At 38.1% G+C, this 21756-nt stretch overlaps 1 protein-coding gene across 1 annotated transcript in view; it reads right to left on the bottom strand.

The window, feature by feature from the left end:
- The window catches only part of GRIK2 (glutamate ionotropic receptor kainate type subunit 2), a 1088075-nt gene that overhangs the window by 43089 nt on the left and 1023230 nt on the right, over positions 1–21756 (bottom strand). The window lies entirely within an intron of this gene.

Genomic DNA, 21756 nt, shown 5'->3' with positions numbered 1-21756 from the left:
AAGCTGGTTATCCCTCACCACACATGTTGCACTATATGAAACCAAGAGGAAAGATAGAAAGAACATATCTGTACTGTACTTCATCGTTACTGCATGCAGAGGGAAGTCTTTATCTAATTTTCTAACTCTTTGTTGATCCAGATAATCTGCAATTTAGTCATTGTTTATACATGACTTTACAGTAGCAACTCTCCTTTTATTGTAATATACCAGAATACAACGGTGTATATCGAATTAGAGAAAAGTGAATTGATTCTAAATGTCTTGTATTTGTTACAAAATCTCACAAAAAGTTGTCTGCCAAACAAATGAGTGAGAAAATTGGTGGGGAAAACAGGAAGGAGGATGAAGATAAAGGATCACAATTGCTGAAAGAGAGTGAGGACTTGCCCTGATTGGCTCAAAGTTGTAAGTTGAAATATTACTTGAATATTTATTAAAAAAAACAAAAAAACAATGACAGCTACAGTGCTGCCCATAATTATTCATACCCCTGAAAATTCTGACTTAAAGTTACTTTTATTCAACCAGCAAGTAATTTTTTGATGGGAAATGACATAGGTGTCTCCTAAAAGATAATAAGATGATGTACAAGAGGCATTATTGTGGGGAAAAAAATAAAAATAAAACATTTCTCATCTTTTATTCACATGTTAGCAAAAAATGCAAGATGTTCCACACTGTGGAAAATCTCAGAGGACGTGGTCGGAAGCCAAAAGTGACACCTGTGCTGGCCAGGAGGATGGTTAGAGAGGTGAAAAAGAATCCAAGGATCACCACCAAGGCCATCCTGCTGAATCTGGGCTCTGCTGGTGGCAATGTCTCAAGGGAGACAATCCAACGGACACTGCACAATGCAGACCAAGGAGGACAGCACTTCTCCAGATAAGGCACACACAAGTTTGCTTGGCCTTTGCAAAATCTCATCTGGACAAAGAAGAAGACTTCTGGTCTTCTGTGTTATGGTCAGATGAAACAAAAATGTAATTGTTTGGGCACAATGATGTTTCCTTCATTTGGTGTAAAAAAGGAGAAGCCTTCAACCCAAAGAACACCATCCCCACTGTCAAACATGGTGGTGGGAACCTAATGCTTTGGGGGTGTTTTTCAGCCAATGGACTAGGGAACCTAATCACAGTAAACTACACCATGAAAAAAGAGCAATACATGAGCATTCTCAATGACAACATCAGGCAGTCTGCAGAGAAACTTGGCTTTGGGCACCAGTGGACATTTCAGGATGACAATGACCCAAAACACACAGCAAAAGTGGTGAAGAAATGGTTAGTAGACAACAACATTAACGTTTTGGAGTGGCCCAGCCAGAGTCCAGACTTGAATCCAATTGAGAATCTGTGGAGGGAGCTAAAGATCAGGGTGATGGCAAGAAGACCCTCCAACCTGAAAGATTTGGAGCTCATTGCTAAAGATGAATGGGCAAAAATACCTGTGGAGACATGCAAAAAGCTGGGCTGCAATTATAGGAAGCGTTTCATTGCTGTAATAGCCAATAAAGGCTTTTCTATTGATTATTGAGGGTATGAATAATTTTGGACTGGACACTTTTCGCTCAAATGTAAATAAAAGCTGAGAAATGTTTTTTTTTTTTTTTCCACAATAATGCCTCTCGTACATCGTCCTATTATCTTTTGGGAGACACCTATGTCATTTCCCGTCAAAAAATTACTTGCTGGTTGAATAAAAGTAACTTTAAGTCAAAATTTGCCAGGGGTATAAAAAAAATATTAAAAATTTAAAAATAAATAAATCACTGGATGAATGCAGAAACATTTGTTTCCCTGCATAACCACTATAACTGAAATCAAGTATTATGTGTCACTCATTTTCAATTAGCAATTCCAGCTGAGATGTCTTGCCCTGACAATTTCCCTTCTGCTCCGCTGCTTTGGGTAGTGGCACAAGTGCAGAGGCTCGCCTTTCAATTAAGCGACTGGAAATGTATTGGAAGCAGGACCTCTGCGCTAGCTCCACTACTATGAGCAGCAGCACAGGACAAAGATTGTCAGGGCTGGCCCCATCAATCAAGAAGCAGGGAAAGTACCCTCAGCTTCTGGGATACCCCATTGGGGGTGCAAAACATCCTGGTGAGACTAAATGTTTTTCATAAATCACTTATCTCCTGTACAACTCTGTCAGTGGACTGAATAGGCGTCTACAACTTTTTAAAAAATTTGCTTATGGGTGATTTGTGCAGTTGCCAATACATAGACAATATTATGAGCTGAACAGCGAGTACTTGGAATTAAAAATATGAAATAATGTGAATGTTAATGTTCTAATCCCAATTACAACGGTATATTTAAAGAACAATAACTATACTTAGTAAATTTCTCAAAAAAGACAAATTAGCCATAAACAATCTGTGTTTTTGTCATATGTTTTTATTTTCGTTCTTTTTTGGGTCTTGTAATACTTGCATTTAGGCCTCATGCACACGACCATGCCTTTTTTTGCGGTCTGCAAACCGCGGATCCGCAAAAAACGGAAGTCGCCCGTGTGCCTTCCGCAATTTGCGGAACGTAAAGGGCCGCCCATTGTGGACATGCCTATTTTTGTCCACATCATGGACAAGAATAGGACATGCTATATTTTTTTTTTGCGGAGCCATGGAACAAAGTGAATGGGTCCTCATCTGAGCCGCACAAACTGCAGCTTGGATGCGGACCACAACTACGGTTGTGTGCATGAGGCCTAACATAGTAAAGAGCCCTTGGGTTTAAAAAAAAAATCTATTACACATTAAGTAGCAGTTTATTCATTTGTAACAGGATAGTGCCTGGATGTAATGTACCTTACCATGGTATTAAAGAGATTTCCCAGAGTGAGAAAATAGACAAAATTGGAGAAATTACATAAAACAACAAAGGAACCTATCTATATTCACCTGATAAATCCACTGCTGCTCCAGAGCTCCCCACCAATCTTTGTTTACCCTTCTGCATGATATGCCTGTCCACCCACATGATCAATGCAGCCAATCACTTGCCTCAGTGTTTGCAACGATCGTGTGGGTGGTGAGGTATATCATTATTGCGGCTGGGTAAGCAAAACCCAGTAGAAAGCACCAGAACACTGGGGTATTTTTTTTTTTTTTTTGTAAATATATCTCTACAGTCATTTTATGCAATTTTCTCCATTTTATATTTCAGAAAAAGCATTTAAGTTATATATTGACTCTTAAGGAAATAGATCAGAGCAAATTTATAAAATGTTCTTTGGTGTACTGTACATAAAAAAAATGCGCCAGGCACTTAAAATGTGTCATAGATAATACAGTCTATTCTTCCTTGGTACAGCATGAAAATATGAATACTTTGGACCTTTTCCAGTTTTGTCTTTATATATAACATTCCAGAATGACAAGGACAAATTACTGCATGTGGATATGGGCTGGCTTCCGCAAAGAGAACTAGAATAAGGATAGGCTGCAGTGCCTATATTTGTCTTTGACTTCCCATATATTATTTTACTCTTGCAGATCTTGCATAGGGCAATGCTTTTGTCTTTTGGCAGCATGGATAAAAACTGCCAGGTAGATAATTTCAAATTCAACATCGAGCTAGAGGCAGGCGAGCTTAGCTCTGGCACAATTTTGGCCTGCTTCACCCACATTATTAGCGGCATCACCAATTCACTAATATCTGACTCTGGCAGTTTTTTGGGAGGAGGCAAGCAGTTTTTGAGCTGACATTCAAAGCAATTTTGTGTGTGCTGAGCCAAGATCAAAAAATGGAATGTGGCAGGAACAGGAACAGCATTAGAATGCCAGTTGTGGGAGATTGGGAAGGAAAAAATGTAAATTGACCACCAAACAGATGTTTCTCCACTATCAGCCCGTGGAACAACAGGACAAACACGAATCAAGCAACGAAAGACATTTTTCAAATAAAATATAATTTGCCAAAATTATCCAAAAGAATAGATTGTTTTGTATAAATAATTATAATTACAATTAATTAGATTGTATTCTCATATATATGCTATTCAATAGTTAATATTTGCATTCATTAAAGAATCATTAAAAGACAAAATAGAAATTAGATCAGGTAACTAGCTGCCACTAAATATAAATCATTTAACAAGATACTAGCTCTAAATGTTTTTAAAAATGAGGATATAGCAGAACATATTATGAACTAGCTTTGATTGTGGTGCTTTGCTGAAGCCTCGAGCCAAAAATAATTTAATTCTTCTGGTTTCTTGAGAACAAAGTGAAATGTTATTTATAGATTTTCAAACAGTGCATCCAAAAACAAAGGGATCCAATCGTCTACAAATTCCCAGTAGTAAGGCTAGGAGATAATTCACTAAATTTATATGTTTTCTTTAAGACCTTACTCATGTTCTAAGCTTCACTGAACTATTGATTAAAACTGCATTCCTAGAGCATAAAAATGTTGTTATCGAAAGTACTTCTGACATGAAAGGAGACATCTTGAAAACACCAAGTGGCTTAAAATAAAAAAGCATCAAGCTAACTGCTGATGAAATGTCTGATAAAACTGTATTAGGCTTTGTTCAGATCTACATCAGAAGCTGTCATAGAGTTGAGTGTTTTTGATGGGTAAAATGGGTAGCTCATCAATGAGGTTTGTTTGATGCTTCTAGTGTCTGTTATCCATCACAATACTGTGGGTTCCATTAGAGGCAGAAGCTATACCACTGATGTAAGCATAGTCTAAGGCCTCATTCATACAGTTGTAATGATGTTTGTAAAATATAAAGCAAAATGTGTTGGGTCTCATTAAAAATTAGTCTTTGATCCAATTTTCAATGTGTGTGTTTGTGAGTGAGTATGTTTCTTTTTAGTAATGAAAATGTATACTACTACTCATATGTCATCAATAAAAAAAATCTAAACTACTAAATTTTAATTTTTTCCTCTTTTTATTCAACGAGGGAAAATTGATCCTGATTGTTGCAGTTTTTGCTAACTTGACACCAAGAAAAAGCCTTCCTTAAACCATTGCCACAAAGTTACACAGAATTGTCTAAAATGTATTTGCTGACGCATTAGTGTTGCCTTTCAATGGAAATCAGGGGTCTGAAGGCCCTATCCCTAAAAAACAGCCTCATTATATAATCTGTCTCTACTAAATTTAACAGTAGACCTTATTGCCCTAATTTTCTAATGTGTTTGTGTCTGAAATCTGTCTAAATAAACTCTCTCTATTTGGCAGTCTTTGTTCAATTACAGTCAGGTCCAAAAATATTGGGACATCAGCACAATTCTAAAATGTTTGGCTCTATACACCACCACAATGGATTTGAAATACAGCAAACAATATGTGCTTTAACTGCAGACTGTCAGCTTTAATCTGAGGGTATTTACATCCAAATCAGGTGAACGGTGTAGGAATTACAACAGTTTGCATATGTGCCTCCCACTTGTTAAGGAACCAAAAGTAATGGGACAATTGGCTTCTCAGCTGTTCCATGGCCAGGTGTGTGTTATTCCCTCAGTATCCCCATTTCAATGAGCAGATAAAAGGTCCAGAGTTAATTTCAAGTGTGCTATTTGCATTTGGAATCTGTTGCTGTCAACTCTCAAGATGAGATCCAAAGAGCTGACACTATCAGTGAAGCAAGCCATCATAAGGCTGAAAAAACAAAAACAAACCCATCAGAGAGATAGGGGGTTATCATTAGGCGTGGCCAAAACAACTGTTTGGAACAGTCTTAAAAAGAAGAAACACACCGGTGAGCTCAGCAACACCAAAAGACCTGGGAGACCACGGAAAACAACTCTGGTGGATAACCGAAGAATTATTTCCCTGATGAAGAAAAAAACCTTCACAACAGTTGGCCAAATCAAGAACACACTCCAGGAGGTAGGTGTATGTGTGTCAAAGTCAACAATCAAGAGAAGACTTCACCAGAGTGAATACAGAGGGTTCACCCAAAGATGTAAAATATTGGTGAGCCTCAAAAACAGGAAGGCCAGAATAGGGTTTGCCAAACAATATCTAAAAAAGCCTTTAATTTTCTGGAACAACATCCTAAGGACAGATGAGACCAAGATCAACTTATACCAGAGTGATGGCAAGAGAAGAGTATGTAGAAGGAAAGGAACTCCTCATGATCCAAAGCATACCACCTCATCAGTGAAGCATGGTGGTGGTAGTGTCATAACGTTGGCATATGAATTCTGCAGCAGGATGAATTCTGAAGTTTTTCGGGCAATATTATCTGCTCATATTCAGCCAAATGCTTCAGAACTCATTGGACAGCACTTCACAGTGCAGATGGACAATGACCTAAGATCAAGCAGGAACTGAAGACAGTTGCAGTGGAGGCCTGGCAGAGCATCACCAGGGATGAAACCCATCATCTGGTGATATCTATGTGTTCCAGACTTCAGGCTGTAATTGACTGCAAATGATTTGCAACCAAGTATTAAAAAGTGAAAGTTTGGTTTATGATTATTATTCTCTCCCATTACTTTTGGTATCTTAACAAGTGGGAGGCACATATGCAAACTGTTGTAATTCCTACACCGTTCACCTGATTTAGATGTAAATACCCTCAAATTAAAGCGGACAGTCTGCAGTTAAAGCACATCGTATTTGTTTCATTTCAAATCCATTGTGGTGGTGTATAGAGCCACAAATTTTGGAATTGTGTTGATGTCCCAATATTTATGGACCTGACTGTACTTTAGACTTGCTAAAATACATAGGTGTGGGGCTTAGAGGAAAGAGTATAAGGCTCCTTTCACACAAGCTAGTTTTCCACGCAGGCGCAATGCGTGATGCAAACTCATTACGCCCGCACTTAATCCGGACCCATTCATTTCAGTGGGTCTGTGCACATGAGCGTTGTTTTTCACACATCACTTGCGCATTGCGTGAAAATCACAGCATGTTCTATATTCTGTGTTTTTCAAGCAGCCTTGGCCCCAAAGAAGTGAATGGGGCTGCGTAAAAAACACATCGCATCTGCAAGCAAGATGTGAGATTTTGGGGGATGTGATGCGTTTTTCGCTGATGGATGCTAAGAGACGTTGTTTGTAAATCTGCAAAACAAATTGCACTACTGAACGCAATTGCAGACAAAACTGACTGAACTTGCTTGCAAAATGGTGCAAGTTTTCCTGAACGCACCATGAAAGCATCCGTGCAAGTGGCCTAACTTCATAGGGAAGAGGACAGGCTTAAAATTCATCAAATTGCACCAAATTGTGAAAAAATTTAGTTGGAGAAACCAAACTAAAGTTGTGCAAACTAAAGCAATCAATCAATAGCTGATATACACTTCGTTTAAATATGCACCAGTTTTATCACAGAACCTGAGCCACTGTGATAAATCTGATGCATTTTAAGACTGCTTGGTCCAAGTTTACTCCAACTTATAGTAAGTATGGGTTTATTTATTCCAGTTGATAGCATTCGATTCAAACTGGGTCTTCAGACTGTCAGATAATAAAATCTAATTCTTCACTCCAGAGAACAATCTTCCATTGCTATACATTACAGTGGTGGCATGATGTACACCACCTGGCAAATCTGCATTATTAACTGCTTTTAGGCCCCTTGCAAACAAGCAAGTTTTTTGTGCGGGTGCAAAGCGTGAAGTCAACGCATAGCACCTGCACTGAATCCTGACCCATTCATTTCAATGGGTCTGTGTATATGAGCGTTTTTTTTCACACATCAGTTCTTCTGGTTTTTATCAATCAAAACGCATTGCACACATGCGGAACAAAAAGAGCAACTGAACGCAATTGCAGACAAAACTGACTGAATTTGCTTGCAAAATGGTGCGAATTTCACTGAACACAACCTGAACGCATCCGGACCTAATCCATATTGTTCATGTGAAAGAGGCCTTAAAACCTAATCCGTATTGTTCATGTGAAAGAGGCCTTAAGCCCCTTTCACACGAGCGAGAATTCCACACAAGTGCAATCAGGCTCGGACTGGCCCACAGGGGTACAGGGGAATCCCCCGGTGGGCCCCTGAGCAAGGTGGGCCCCTAGTCTCCCACCCCCTGCACAAGTGGCACATAACACAGTAGACTTACTGCACTACATACATATTTTCAATGTACAGCACCTCAACCAGCCTATGTTCATATAAAAAAATTGTTAAATATTTATTATATTTGAATGTAACCGTACGATGGGCCGCCAAATAATTTTTACTGTGGGCCCTAGGTACCCCAGTCTGACACTGTATGACATATATGACTGTATATTGTGTACAGGCTCGGACTGGCCCACAGTGGTATAGGGGAATCCTCCGGTGGGCCCCTGAGCAAGGTGGGCCCCTAGTCTCCCACCCCCTGCACTAGTAGCACATAATACAGTAGACTTACTGCACTACATACATATAATCAATTTACGGCACCTCAACCAGCCTATGTTCATATAAAAAACGCGTTAGATTATTTATTATACTTGAATGTATCTGTATGGTGGTCCCCCAAAATAAATTTTACTGGTGGGCCCTAGGTACCCCAGTCCGACACTGAGTGCAATGCGTGATTTGAACGCATTGCACCTGCACTGAATTTGGACCCATTCACTTCAATGGGGCTGTGCAGATGAGCAGTGATTTTCACACATCACTTGTGCCTTGCGTGAAAATCGCAGCATGTTCTATATTCTGCGGTTTTCACGCAACGCAGGCCCAATAGAAATTAATCAGGATGTGAGAAAATCGCAAGCATCCGCAAACAAGTGTGGATGCAATGCAATTTTCATGCATGGTTGCTAGGAGAGGATGTTAGTAAATTGATTAAAGTCAAATTACTGTATTATTTTATCTTATAACATGGTTATAAGGAAAAATATGGTAATAGCATTCTTAATACAGAATGCTTACTAAAACACAGCATGAGGGGTTTAAAAAAAAATTATAATAACTTACCTCATCCACTTGTTTGCGCAGCCGGCATCTTCTTCTTTCTTCTTCTTTCAGGACCTACCAAAGGACCTTTGATGAAGTAATCAGAAGCTTCAATTGTGATAACCCTTTTGCTATCAGCGCCGTACATGTATGGCACTGTAGCGATGAGCAAACATGGCACCCGCTCACATGTGATAGCAGAGACCTTAGGCTAATTACCGTGATCAGCAATAATGCCGATTGAGGTAATTAAAGGCTTTAGACGCCGTGATCAAGTGACATCTAAATGCACAAAAACCCAGAAGCACAAATGGGGACACTGGTAAATGATTTAAATGGGCTTATTCTCACTAAAGAAGCTGAGAACATTCAAAGTGCAATTCTTATTTTGGCCACCAGATGGCAGGCCAACATAAGAAATGAACACTTCTCAATAAGTCCAGTTTAAAAATACATGACAGTTCAAAATAAAAATAAAAAATTAAAATAGAATTTGTAGGCTCATATATGAACTTCAAAATCATTACAAAAAAATAAAAAATATTAAAAATATATAAAAAAATAAAAAATATAAAAGTATAAATCACACCCCTTTCCGCATAATAAAAATATAAATACCTACATAAAAATATCAAAAGTATCACCATGACTGAAAATTCCTGCACTATTAAAGTATTTTTCCAATACGGTGAATGGCATAATTCAAAAAAAGGGTCAAAATGGCCATTTTTTTTTTATTGCTTCTCTTACTCCTAAAATTTTTTATAAAATATGATTAAAAAGTCACACACACACTCCAAAATGGAATCTATAAAAACCTAAAGATTATCCCACAAAAAATAAGACCAGACATAGCTCAGTAGAGGATGGGGGTCCGAATCTGTTCATTTAGAAAAAAAATAATCAAAGTTTACAGTTATTTTTTCACTATTTAGACATAAAAAACCTATACATATGGGGTATCGTTGTAATCATACTGACCTAGAGAATGAAGGGCATGGGTCAGTTTCACCGCAAACAAAACGCTGTGCAAACAAAACCCGTAAAACACTGTAGGAATTGCATTTATTTTACAATTCCATTTGGATCTTTTTTTTTACCGCTTACCACTACATTGTATGCCATAATTAATGATGGAATTATAAAGTACAAGTTGTCCCGCAAAAAAATAATCCCTTATACAGCTATGTGAATGGAAATATAAAAAAAGTTATGGCTTAAGGAAGATAGGTAACAAGAATAAAAACACAAAAATGAAAAAACCTCCGGTATCCCAAGGGTTAAAAGTGATATCCTATTACAACACGGTGTTTAAAATTCCTGAGTTCTTCAGTATGATCCACGCCGATGGTAGTGCTTGTCTATGGGGCTTTGATGGCGGTGTGCTTGATTTTATGCACCTGTTTGCATTGGATGTGGATAAATTATATCAATAATTATTATAAATGTCCACATACCAGTTGACTGGTCAATATCTTTTTGGAAGGTGGAAGTCAATTTGTGTACACAAATCTAACCCACACAAGCAACCATATTCCTTTTTGTATATTAAGTGTAGTCAAAACACTTTTACATTTATATTATTTTGTGAATGATTATAAAGCAAAATTCTTCATCTGTCAATCGCTGAACAGAAACATTTTCTATTCCTTACATTTTTACCTCATTTCCTATCTCAGAGACAGAATGTCTGTTGTCTTTACAATGAACATCCTTTATTGCAGTGAAATTATAGTGGGATTATAGAGGTGTTTTTTTTTTTTTTGCAGTCACTAATTTCAACAGCGTGTAATTTTGTTTTGATTATAGGGCAAAGAGATGAAAAATAAAAACGCTTTCCTGATCAAAATTACATTATAGTGGATAGCTTTTAGCTTTATCATACCTTATCCTGCAGATTATATTTACAATGCATCAATCTGATTTTGAAAAGCATGTATAATTTAACCATAGTTGAATTTGCTAAAACATTGAAATGTAAATGCAACCTGCCAAACCTTTGCTTACATTTATAATAGGGTAGATACTCTACACACTATAGCCCTATTACTATAGACTGCACAAAACATACATGGCTACTGTATGATAAACTATGTTGTAATGCTAAGGGAAATGAAAATGTCAGCAAAAAAATATATGTAAAAGCATACAAATTGACTAATAAATGTTGCTATGATTGTTGGGTTTAAAAACAGTAAACCGGGATCTGGTTTCATATCTTCAGAAGCAATCACATGCGTTATCGTTTTCTTTTTATGTGGCTTCACGCTAGCAATTTCATATCTTTTCCTGCTGCCACACAGCATGCAGTGAGGTTGTAGATGTTAATCAAAATCTCTCAGCATAGACCAGTTGCATTTGAATCTCCCCGAGATTCCGTTTTAGAGTGCATAGCTCAACTCAATGCAACAATGCTGCCATAATTTCCACATCAGTGGAATAATTTAACTTCTGGACTTTAATATATTTTCTGCAGAAAACTTCTCATTGTGCCCATCATAAATAGAGTAGACATTGCAAAATAATATCTGCCCTTTTGGTAGGGTGGCAGACTTTAGATAAAAAAAAAAAAAAAAACAATTTAAAAAATTGCAAGAAATGTTTGTGTCCTTTCACGCTTAAAGGGCTTGTCCACGCTAGTGATCTTGAAGTATGTACTTCAAGCTGATGCACTTTGGCAGCAGCTTGTTTCATAGAAAGGAATAAGATTGGTTGACTGATATGCATATGTTTTCAAAAAAACAAACTGCAAAAAATGCTAATATGTGCACACAATCTTGGTTTGGTGCTCTTTTGCTGTGGAAAAAAAAAACCCTGTAAAGATGCATGTTTTTTTTCAAGTTACATGCATTTTTTGTTTGCACTTTTTTTTTAAATAAAAACACAAACACATGGTCCGTCACATGATCTTTTACCATGGTGATGGATCATGTGATGACCGGAGTGACGTCACCACAGGTCCTGTTCCTCCACACAACAAATAAGAAAACAGAAGAGATGCCGGCTGCACGATCAAGTGGATTAAGGCGAGTTAAATTATTATTATTTTTTTAACCCCTCCAGCGCTATTGTACTATGCATTCTGTATTCAGAATGCTATTATTTTCCCTTATAACCACGTTATAAGGGAAAATAATAATGATCGGGTCTTCATCCCAATCGTCTCCTATCAACCGTGCGTGAAAATCGCTCCACATCCGCATTTGCTTGCAGATGCTTGCGATTTTCACACAGCCCCATTCACTTCTATGGGGCCGGCGTTACGTGAAAAACACACAAAATAGAGCTTGATGCGTGAAAATCACCGCTCATGTGAACAGCCCCAACTCACGCATTGCACCCGCGTGGAAAACTCGCCTGTGTGAAAGGGGCCTAAGGAGATCTAAGTTCAGTACAATAAGACTGCAAATGGTCATTATGTTGTGGAGCAGTGATAAGTGAATCAGGTTCATTCTGCTTTAGACAAACCCGATTTCATTACATCAGTAAAAGAGTTCCTGACATGTATTATATTGTGTGGGCGCCAAGGGCTGCATGAAGATGGCCACCATTATCACAAGACTATGATAGTCTCTTGCATGTGCCATTAATGTGTTGGAGCATGTATAAATATATTTCATAGTGAATTCATTTGTTAATGATTGTGGTGCAAGCAACAAATCCAGGTACATTCATTGGCTACAGTGGTCATGTGAATGGGAAATTAACAAATTCATATCTGCATTAGTGAGAAGGATATCCATATAGCTTGTTAAAATTAGTGCAACAGGAATAGAAGTAGAGTCTTAAAAGAACAGGAACACAAGGCACAAAGCATATGATTTGCTCCACACCATATAAAAAAAATAAAAAAACAGCATAGCTAGAAGATAACTTATTAAAGGGCATCAGTCAGCAGATTTCTACTTATTAAACTGGCTGACCTGTTGCATGTGTGTTTGGTAGCTGAAGACATATATGAGTTTGTCCCATGTTCATATGTCCCCGCATTACTGAAAAAAATGTTTCAATATATGCAAATGAGCCTGAATTACATTACACCTAGAGGCTCAACTCTCTCTGTATCTGCCACATCCTCTTCATTTTGATTGATAGGGCCTGGTATGATGAAGTTTTTACTGCCCGGCCCTGTCAATCAAAATATAGAGGATGCAACAGTTGCAGAGAGATCTGAGCCTCCATTGCTCATAGAGGCTTATTTGCATATATTAAAACATCATGTTTCTCAGCAATGTATGTTTCTCAGCAATGTGCGCACATATGAACATGGTACCAATACAGATGCCTTCAGCTTCCAAACGCACATGTAACAGGTCAGCCAGTGTCATAGGTACAAATCTGCTATCAGATGCCCTTTAATAAGTTATGTCTTAGCTGTGCTGTTTTTGTTTTGTTTTTTTATATGGGAGTGGAGCAAATCATATGCTTTGGGGCTTGTATCCACACCACTTCCACTTTTGTAGACCTGGCGTGAGCAGGGAAAAGTCGCAGATTGCAAAGCAGTTCAGTTGTGCCACAATTTTTTCCATCATTTACAGTGGGATGCAAAAGTTTGGGCAACCTTGTTAATCGACATGATTTTCCTGTATAAATCGTTGGTTGTTACAATAAAAAATGTCAGTTAAATATATCATATAGGAGACACACACAGTGATATTTGAGAAGTGAAATGAAGTTTATTGGATTTGCAGAAAGTGTGCTATAATTGTTTAAACAAAATTAGGCAGGTGCATAAATTTGGGCACTGTTGTCATTTTATTGATTCCAAAACCTTTAGAACTAATTATTGGAACTCAAATTGGCTTGGTAAGCTCGGTGACCCCTGACCTACATACACAGGTGAATCCAGTTATGAGAAAGAGTATTTAAGGGGGTCAATTGTAAGTTTCCCTCCTCTTTCAATTTTCTCTGAAGAGTAGCAACATGGGGGGTCTCAAAACAACTCTCAAATGACCTGAAGACAAAGATTGTTCACCATCATGGTTTAGGGGAAGGATACAGAAAGCTGTCTCAGAGATTTCAGCTGTCTGTTTCCACAGTTAGGAACATATTGAGGAAATGGAAGACCACAGGCTCAGTTCAAGTTAAGGCTCGAAGTGGCAGACCAAGAAAAATCTCGGATAGACAGAAGCGACGAATGGTGAGAACAGTCAGAGTCAACCCACAGACCAGCACCAAAGACCTACAACATTATCTTGCTGCAGATGCAGTCACTGTGCCTCGTTCAACCATTCGGCACACTTTACATAAGGAGATGCTGTATGCAAGAGTGATGCAGAGGAAGCCTTTTCTCCGCCCACAGCACAAAAAGTGCCGCTTGAGGTGGGCTAAAGCCATTTGGACAAGCCAGCTTTATTTTGGAATAAGGTGCTGTGGACTGATGAAACTAAAATTGAGTTATTTGGCCATAACAAGGGGCGTTATGTATGGAGGAAAAAAAACACAGCATTCCAAGAAAAACACCTGCTACCTACAGTAAAATATGGCGGTGGTTCCATCTTTCTGTGGGGCTGTGTGGCCAGTGCAGGGACTGGGAATATTGTCAAAGTTGAGGGACGCATGGATTCCACTCAGTATCAGCAGAATCTGGAGACCAATGTCCAGGAATCAGTGACAAAGCTGAAGCTGCGCCGGGGCTGGATCTTTCAACAAGACAACGACCCTAAACACTGCTCAAAATCCACTAAGGCATTTATGCAGAGGAGCAAGTACAATGTTCTGGAATGGCCATCTCAGTCCCCAGACCTGAATATAATTGAAAATCTGTGGTGTGACTTAAAGAGAGCTGTCCATGCTCGGAAGCCATCAAACCTGAATGAACTAAAGATGTTTTGTAAAGAGGAATGGTCCAAAATAACTTCAACCAGAATCCAGACTCTCATTGGAACCTACAGGAAGCGTTTAGAGGCTGTAATTTCTGCAAAAGGAGGATCTACTAAATATTGATTTCATTTTTGTTTTTTGAGGTGCCCAAATTTATGCACCTGCCTAATTTTGTTTAAACAATTATAGAACACTTTCTGTAAATCCAATAAACTTCATTTCACTTCTCAAATATCACTGTGTGCGTCTCCTATATGATATATTTAACTGACATTTTTTATCGTAACAACCAATGATTTATACAGGAAAATCATGACGATTAACAAGGTTGCCCAAACTTTCGCATCCCACTGTATATAGAAATATATAATTCTATATGCTGCTTAGTTATGTTTCATGTATGACAAGCCTTTTTTTTTTAAATGCTGTTCTAAACCCTCTTCATAACTAAATTTATGGAAACATAATTTTGTTAGGTTTTATTTTAAAATAAAAGAACCATGCTTTTTGTATAAATGTAATTTGAAGTAATACCGCACAATTTCTATCTGTAAAACCATGATGGATTCTTATCGCTAAAGTGTCATCATTTATTTTTATTGATAATTACATGTATTATAAATAATGCTTATGGGATTGTAAATGTATTCATAATAGATGTAAGTTTACACAGTGCTTTTGCTTCTAAAATTTGTAAATAATTCTGCCTTAATTTTTTTTAATAAAACATTATTATCTGCATAAATCCAATTGATCAATATACAGTAGTTCTGAAAAATGTAACACTTTAAGTGCACCGTGCTTCCACTGTATCAACACTCGCTCGGAAATCTCAGGGACCATCAATAAAAACAGAATGAGAGGCCTGGGCTGTGTTACTGGAGGAGTAATGGTGCACCTAATAGAACAGCCCAAGCCAAGGTGCACAGAAAACTTTATTTGCTATAAAAAAAGCATTTCTGAGGATGAGCTTTCACAAAAAAAGGTATGATTATGTTTCCGTTCAACTACCCTACATGGCAGAAGGCTCAATTAGAAACCAGTTTTGGAGGTGATAGTCTGCCTTTTAATGATTATAGGATCTTTTGAATGAAAGATAAAAATAATTCTAATCCAATCAGTAGTGGTTACACAGATAAAAACAGACAGGTCTGTTGATTTTTATTGTATGTTTATTGAGCGAATCGGGTTTAGATTGCTGTATCCAAAGCCAATCCCTTTGAAAACTTTGTTAACAATATAGCCTCCGCCATACCGTAAAACATATGTGCTCTACAGAGATCGTTGTGAACTTGTGGCAAATATAATGAAACTTGCTTCGTCTTACGTCTGTGATGTGAAACTTTGTTTAGTCACAAAATTGCAGTGTCAAAATAGGTGTCAGTTGGTCACCATTGTGATAGACTACTATGCGCTTGTAGGTATTTCTTTCTTGTTTATTGAAACATTTGAATTAGAAAAAAATATATTTTTAGTATTCTATGGCTAGGAAAATGTAACTCTCCCTTATATTATATTGAATAATATAGCATGTTTGCCAAGGTGTTGGTCATAATGTGCATAAAAAAGTATTAAAGGTAATGTGCATTCAGAAAATAACCTATTGTTTAAATCATTTTTTTATGTTTATCTTTTTTTATTTATAATTTTTGGTGATGTTATTGTGAATTTTCCAGGTCAATATCTATATTTTATGTATAACAAAAACCATAAACTCCTGTAGTTTTCCCCACTGGCCTCTAAGAATAATAATAGGCATCACTTCTTGGTCTCTACAGATCATGTTACCACAGTTATATACCATTCTAATACTGCCTATAGTGATAAGGAGATATCCCCTCTGATTATAGATAAGATAGAATCCACCATTCACATTAGGTGATTGACAAAACATATCTATTCTTTCCCTCTACTATGACCTCTGCACAAGTCACAGAGCATGCCTAGAAAATGCTCCAATAGAAGTCAATGAGATACCTTCCTAACCATTGTATCTATGGACCATGTGGCTACCATAAATCAATTTTAAATGCTATCTAAATGCTGTTAACAGCTCAAGTAAGATGGCAGCCCCCATAATCATGTTCCGGAAATAGAATAAATAAATCTACAATCAGAAAACAAAATCAAATTTGAAAAAAAATGAGATAACATTTTTGGTGACATATTTCATTTAAAACAGTTCTAATACATGAATTTGTACCTACACATGAAAAAAGATGGCACCAATATTATGGCATTTAGTAATTTAATGGAGACTTCTTTCCTTATCTTACATTTGTTTTCTGGCCAACACTGACATGGAAAAGGACCGACATGGAAAAGGACCTAGGAATTTTATTGGACAGCAAACTAAGCTGTAGAAACCAGTGTCAGGCAGCTTCTGCCAAGGCCAATAAGATAAATTTAATCAAAAGGGGAATAGATGCCCGTGATGAGCACATAGTCCTGACACTTTACAAATCACTAGTCAGACCACACATGGAGTACTGTGTACAGTTCTGGGCTCCTGTGAACAAGGCAAACATAACTGGGTTAGAAAACAGTGATGAGCGGCAGGGGCAATATTCAAATTTGGATATTTGCAAATATTTGGGCGAATATTCATTATATATTCGCAAATTCAAGAATTTGTTATCTCCAGTCATTATTTTCTTAAATGCGAAAATCACAAGCCCACAAGCAAGAAGCAGTGAGGAATCATGGGTACTGATGAAAAAAAAAAGAACTAGAATATTCACAATTTCTAAGATATAGCACTATATTCTGGATATTCACAAATTCTTGAAGTGCCAATATTCACAATCAGAATATTTGAGATCAACACTACTAGAGAGCGTTCAAATAAAGTAATAACTGGAATGGGTGGACTACAGTACTTTAGAAAAAGATGACTGAGGGGAGATCTAATAATTATGTATAAATATATCAAGGATTAGTAAAGAGTTCTCTCCCATCAACTATTTATTCCCATGACTGTGAAGAGGGGACATCCTCTGCATCTAGAGGAAATGAGGAGGTGATAATGGTGAGTTCACTAAAAGAGCTGAAGAAGGGCCTGAATGTATTTCTCTAGTGTAATATTATTATAGGTTATAGTTACTAGAGAAAGGTGGTTATTCTGATTGCCTGATTGGGGTCGGGAAATAATTTTTTCCACTAAAATGAGGAAAATTGGCTTCTACCTCACATGGTATTTTGCATTCTTCTGGATCAACTTGCAGGATAACAGGCTGAAATGGATGGGCAGATGTATTTTTTTCAGCGTTATAAACTATGTTACTATGTACAGATCAGTCATTAAATAAAGTGGTTAAGAGGTGAAGATCATGATGCTTTTTTGGAACAAATCTATGATAGCTTTCATAGGGGTATTGAGAAAGTGTACAGAAAAATTAGAGACATATTGACAAATTGTCTCAATCTTGTTTAACAGACTATAATCTGCTCATTATATTCATCCAGAGAGATGCATTGCAAAATTAAAACAGGAAATTTCTTTTTTGTGATGTACAAAAACAAATATCTTAAGGAAATGTAAGATACACTGAAAGATAGTATTTAACCTTGGACATTAAAGCAAGAGCCCTGCTACAGATGATACAGGCTCACAGTTGCAAGAAAAAGTATGTGAACCCTTTAGAATGATATGGATTTCTGCACAAATTGGTCATAAAAATGTGATCTGATCTTTATCTAAGTCACAACAATAGACAATCAGTCTGCTTAAACTAATAACACACAAAGAATTAAATGTTACCATGTTTTAATTGAACACACCATGTAAACATTCACAGTGTAGGTGGAAAAAGTATGTGAACACTTGGATTTAATAATTGGTTGAACCTGATTTGGCTGCAATAACTTTAACCAAACGTTTCCTATATTTGAAGATCAGACGTGCACAACGGTCAGGAGTAATTCTTGACCATTCCTCTTTACAGAACTGTTTCAGTTCAGCAATATTCCTGGGATGTCTGGTGTGAATCGCTTTCTTGAAGTCATGCCACAGCATCTCAATCGGGTTGAGGTCAGGACTCTGATTGGGCCACTCCAGAAGGCGTATTTTCTTCTGTTGATTTACTTCTATGCTTTGGGTTGTGGTCCTGTTGCAACACCCATCTTCTGTTGAGCTTCAACTGGTGAACAGATGTCTTGATAAACTTGGGAATTCATTTTTCCTTAGATGACAGCAATCCGTCCAGGCCCTGACGCAGCAAAGCAGCCCCAAACCATGATGCCCCCACCACCATACTTCACAGTTGGGATGAGGTTTTGATGTTGGTGTGCTGTGCCTCTTTTTCTCCACACATAGTGTTGTGTGTTTTTTCCAAACAACTCAACTTTAGTTTCATTGGTCCACTGAATATTTTGCCAGTACTGCTGTGCTCTTGTGCAAACTGTAAATGTGCAGCAATGTTTTTTTTGGACAGCAGTGGCTTTCTTTGTGGTATCCTCCCATGAAATCCATTCTTGTTTAGTGTTTTGCGTATTGCAGATTCGCTAACAGGGATGTTAGCATATGCCAGAGACTTTTGTAAGACTTTAGCTGACACTCTAGGATTCTTCTTCACCTCATTCAGCAGTCTGCGCTGTGCTCTTGCAGTCATCTTTACAGGACGGCCACTCCTAGGGAGAGTAGCAGCAGTGTTTCTCCATTTATAGACAATTTGTCTTACCATGGACTGATGAACAGCAAGGCTTTTGGAGATACTTTTATAACCCTTTCCAGCTTTACGCAAGTCAACAATTCTTAATTGTAAGTCTTCTGAGAGTTTTGTTGTGCGAAGAATCATTCACATCAGGCAATTCTTCTTGTGAAAAGCAAACCTAGAACTGGTGTGTGTTTTTGATAGGGCAGGGTCAGCTGTAACCAACACCTCCAATATCATCTCATTGATTGGACTCCAGTTGGCTGACACCTCACTCCAATTTGCTCTTGGAGATGTCATTAGTCTAGGGGTTCACATACTTTTTCCACCTGCACTGTGAATGTTTACATGGTTTGTTCAATAAAAACATGGTAACATTGAATTCTTTGTGTGTTATTAGTTTAAGCAGACTGTGATTGTCTATTGTTGTGACCTAGATGAAGATCAGAACACATTTTATGACCAAGTTGTGCAGAAATCCATATAATTTCAAAGGGTTCACATACTTTTTCTTGCAACTGTATATATATATATATATATATATATATATTGAACAATAATATTTTGGTTTTGCTCCCATTTTGCATGAGCTGAACTGAAAGATCTGAATCATTTTCTACAGTTTGTCGTTATACCTGACTTGAGTGGGAAAATGCTCACATTTGATGGTGTCTGGCATGTTGGAGAGATGTTCTGTTTATGGATGAGTCCCGGTTTTTAATGTTCATGTCAGATGGCAGACAGCGTGTGTGGTGTCGTATGGGTGAGTAGTTTGCTGACGTCAACGTTATGGATCAAGTGGCTGATGGTGGCGGTGGGGTTATGGTATGGGCAGGCGAACACAGGTGCATTTTATTTATAGCATTTTGAATGCACAGAGATGCCGTGATGAAATCCTGAGGCCCATTGTTGTGCCATTCATCCACGACCATCACCTCATGTTGCAGCATGATAATGAATAGCCCCATATTACAACGATCTCTACACAATTCCTGAACGCTGAAAACATCCTAGTTTTTGGATGGCCAGCATACTCAGTGGACATGTCACCCATTAAGCATGTTTGGGATGCTCTGGATCAGAGTATACAACAGCGTGTTCCAGTTCCTGCCAATATTCAGCAACTTCGACAGCTATTGAAGAGGAGTGGACCAACATTCCAAAGGCCACAATCAACAACCTAATCAACTCTATGTGACGGAGATGTGTTGCACTGCGTGAGGCAAATTGTGGCCACACCAGATACTGACTGGTTTTCTGCAGACACATTCCAGCCAATCAGCAGCAGACCCTCCCTCCCAGACCCTCCCACCTCCTGGACAACATCCATTTTAGATTCATTCGGAAGCTGCATTCACAGTGAGAGGAGGGACAGTGCTGCTGCTGCTGATTCAATAGGGAAAGCGTTAGCTAGGGCATTGTTCTGTGTCCACAGACTCATCTGCTGTCAGGACAGCATCCTGACAGCACCCCAAAAAGCCCATTTCAGGGCTGGTACATCAGTGTGCTTTTTTTTTTATATACACTCACACTCACTTTTTTATATACACTCACCTAAAGAATTATTAGGAACACCTGTTCTATTTCTCATTAATGCGATTATCTAGTCAACCAATCTCCTGAACTCCAAACTGAATGTCAGAATGGGAAAGAAAGGTTGGCTACAACAGCAGAAGACCCCACCGGGTACCACTCATCTCCACTACAAATTGGAAAAAGAGGCTACAATTTGCACGAGCTCACCAAAATTGGACTGTTGAAGACTGGAAAAATGTTGCCTGGTCTGATGAGTCTCGATTTATGTTGAGACATTCAAATGGTAGAGTCCGAATTTGTAGTAAACAGAATGAGAACATGTATCCATCATGCCTTGTTACCACTGTGCAGGGTGGTGGTGGTGTAATGGTGTGGGGGATGTTTTCTGGGCACACTTTAGGCCCCTTAGTGCCAATTGGCCATCGTTTAAATGCCACGGGCTACCCGAGCATTGTTTCTGACCATGTCCATCCCTTCATGACCACCATGTACCCATCCTCTGATGGCTACTTCCAGCAGGATAATGCACCATGTCACAAAGCTCGAATCATTCAAATTGGTTTCTTGAACATGACAATGAGTTCACTGTACTAAAATGGCCCCCACAGTCACCAGATCTCAACCCAATAGAGCATCTTTGGGATGTGGTGGAACTGGAGCTTCGTGCCCTGGATGTGCATCCCTCAAATCTCCATCTACTGCAAGATGCTATCCTATCAATCTTGGCCAACATTTCGCAAGAATGCTATCAGCACCTTGTTGAATCAATGCCACGTAGAATTAAGGCAGTTCTGAAGGCAAAAGGGGGGCAACACCGTATTAGTATCGTGTTCCTAATAATTCTTTAGGTGAGTGTATATATATATATATATATA

This window comes from Bufo gargarizans, chromosome 4 (genome assembly GCF_014858855.1).
Source record: "Bufo gargarizans isolate SCDJY-AF-19 chromosome 4, ASM1485885v1, whole genome shotgun sequence".
Lineage (NCBI taxonomy): Eukaryota > Metazoa > Chordata > Amphibia > Anura > Bufonidae > Bufo > Bufo gargarizans.
Note: the sequence above shows the minus strand (reverse complement) of the source record. Positions and strands in the feature narration are given on the sequence as shown.